Source organism: Neomonachus schauinslandi, chromosome 5 (assembly GCF_002201575.2).
Source record: "Neomonachus schauinslandi chromosome 5, ASM220157v2, whole genome shotgun sequence".
Lineage (NCBI taxonomy): Eukaryota > Metazoa > Chordata > Mammalia > Carnivora > Phocidae > Neomonachus > Neomonachus schauinslandi.
In genome coordinates this window covers 108,941,884-108,944,904 of record NC_058407.1, presented here as the reverse complement: position 1 = coordinate 108,944,904, position 3,021 = coordinate 108,941,884, and the positions used below count along the sequence as shown (strand labels likewise).

Below are 3,021 nucleotides of genomic sequence, written 5' to 3'. Positions count from 1 at the left end.
AATGATTAAAATGGTAAATTTTATGTGCATCTTACCACAATAAGACAAACTTCTAAATTTTCAAAATTTGGAGCATTTATTTAATAAAGAAGTACTTTCAATAAATGTTTATTTCCGTTTGAGAGAACTTGTGGATTTGTTTTCATATATAGTCAGTGATTATGAAGGCTTAATTTCAAATAAACCCTTCAGATGTGAGATATATCTATTTACATTTGTTTTTATATATATTTGAACTCAGAGAAACATTTTACTTAAAAAATTTGGAATGTTCATAAATTTGCACGTCATCTTTGCACAGGGGGTCATGTTAATCTTCTGTGTATCATTCCAATTTTTAGTATATGTGCTGCTGAAGCAGGCACCAGATTTTTTTTTTAACTCTAGAAAAGGTTACTTGGCATCAAAGAATGATAGCGCAACAAGAGATGGAAGAGTCACCTTGAGGTTTTCAAATGACAATGCATTGTTCTACAAATGAGTAAGTTAAATTCTGTTAGGTCAAGAACCTGGGACTAGCATCCAAAGCCCTCTTCAAAGGGGAGCCACTGAAGACAGAATACCAAGCTGAGCCCTGAAAAGTCAAACATGCTTTAGAAAACTTGTTTCAAAAAGCAGTGGTTCCAGGACGCCTGGGTGGCTCAGTCTGTTAAGCAGCTGCCTTCGGCCCAGGTCATGATCCCAGGGTCCTGGGATCTAGTCCCACATCGGGCTCCTTGCTCAGATTTTAAATAAAATCTTAAAAAAAAAAAAAAAAGCAGTGGTTCCCCCACCCTCAAATCAAAACAAAACAAAAAAAGGGTTCCCTGGTCCACCTTACCTGTTTGCCACTCTCCAGAAGCGGCCACTTTCATTTTTTTCATCTCCAAATCCCTGCTACTTCTTGATTATTCATGGTTAAGCATTATCAGTTGTCACTATGGAAGATGAGGAGTGAACTCTCTTCATCACACACACACACACACACACCCCCCCCACCGAACCTCTCCTCCTCTCAATTAGTGAAGACTTTTTGTTTTCTGAATATTTTTTTCTTATGGTCCCTTGGTTTTTTGTTTCTTTTTTTTTTAAATTAATTAATTAATTAATTTATTTGACAGAGAGAGACCAGCAAGAGAGGGAACACAAGCAGGGGGAGGGGGAGAGGGAGAAGCAGGCTCCCTACGGAGCAGGGAGCCCGATGCGTGGCTCAATCCCAGGACCCTGGGATCATGACCTGAGCTGAAGGCAGACGCTTAATGACTGAGCCACCCAGGCCCCCTGTTTGTTTCTTTTTTAGTGGAGACAAACTTTTTTATTATTTCAAAACCTGAGAATATTAGTGGTAGCTCTTTAAAATGTTCCCTTCTCCCTTCATAGACCCACTTTCTCCCTATTTTTTTAATTGTTAATTTTTTTTTTTGAGATTTTATTTATTTATTTGACAGAGAGAGAGAGAGAACACAAGTAGGCAGAGTGGCAGGCAGAGGGAGAGGGAGAAGCAGGCTCTCCACCAAGCAGGGAGCCGGACGCGGGGCTCGATCCCAGGACCCCAGGATCGTGACCTGAGCCGAAGGCAGCCGTTTAACCGACTGAGCCACCCAGGTGCCCCTCTCCCTATTATTTTTAAAATTTGTTTTGTTTTGATCCTTTCACTTTAAAGGCTTTCCTCAAATGCCTGATGATCCTTGGTTGCCTGTACATATTTAAGATGGTGACACAAAGAAGCTGACTGGAAGCAATTAGTTCATGTAAGTAAGATTTCTTGACTGACATTTCTGAAACTGCTTCCTTGGGTACCCTCAGTATCAGCTGTCAAATTTTTCACAGAAGAATCTTATCTTCTGGATGGGGAGCATAAGCCTGGCTGCCAGCATTCAGGTAGCCAAGTGAGGGGAAAAGGGCTGAAGTTTTAAATAATAATTATAAACTTTCATATTACTTTCTGTATCAGTCATGGTCCAAAGGGATTAAGTATAAATGGGTACAGACAACTTCAAAGAACACTCTAGGGCTAAGGGAGAGTACCCAAGAAAGACACAAACCTTGAAGGGGGCCCCTCCCCCATGTCTGGGATTCAGATCTCATTGGCGAAGGTGTGACTGCAGTCCACTGGATGGTGAAGTTTTCTAGGGTTCCCAGGCAAGCAGGGAACCATGACTGGCACTGGGAAGAACCATATATCCCTGGGATACAAGAGGGGTGAGCCTAGCACACCCCTCCTCCAGAGGATAGGTGAGCAGGAAATGCCTCTCCATGAGGCTGAAGGGCAGGCAGGCTCACAGAGGGAATCAGGCCTTTGGAAGTCCATTCACCGGCCACCAGAGAGGCAGTCACATGGCCAGGGCTGCAAGCTCACTTAGAGGCTGTGTACCCTGGAGCTAAGAGCCACTGGATGTCTCCACCCAAGACCACAACAAACACACCACTAACAACTGGATGGTATTAACAAGAAAAAGCAAACTAAAGCATGCCAGCTGAGAAAGGAGAAAAGGAAAAATGCTTGAAGGGTCCAGCTCAATCCTGTAGTGTAGCCAATTGTATTAGTTTGCTAGGGCTGCCATAACCAAGTACCACAGCCTGACTGACTTAACAGAAATTTATGGTCTCACAACTGAGGAGGCTGAAGTCCAAAATCAGGGTGTTGGCAGAGTTGATTCCTTCTGAGGGCCAAGGGAAGGATCTATGCCAGACCTCTCCTTGGGTTGAGGATGACTGTGTTCTTCCTGTGTCTCCTCACACCATCTTCCCTCTGTGTCAAATTAGTCTTTTATAAGGACCCCAGACATAGTGGATTAAGAGACACTCTGGTGACCTTTAACTTCATTACCTCTGAAAAGACCCCATTATCCAAGTAAGGTCATATTCTAAGGTGCTAGGGGTTTGGACTTTAACATAGGAATTGAAGGGGGGGCGCACAATTCAACCCCTAATAGCAACTAAGGGTGAATTTGGGCATGAGAGGCAATAAATTGATAATTGGCATGCTCCTTACTCCTCAGTAGGTCACCTTACCCTCAGCTCTTCCTGGTGTTTCCTAGT

At 43.1% G+C, this 3,021-nt stretch overlaps 1 non-coding gene across 1 annotated transcript; it reads right to left on the bottom strand.

The window, feature by feature from the left end:
- Nucleotides 1-256: 256 nt before the first annotated feature.
- On the bottom strand, nt 257-365 carry LOC123324974. The gene has a single exon (XR_006540149.1). It is a non-coding gene; the product is annotated as a U6 spliceosomal RNA (small nuclear RNA).
- Between the last annotated feature and the right edge of the window lie 2,656 nt (nt 366-3,021).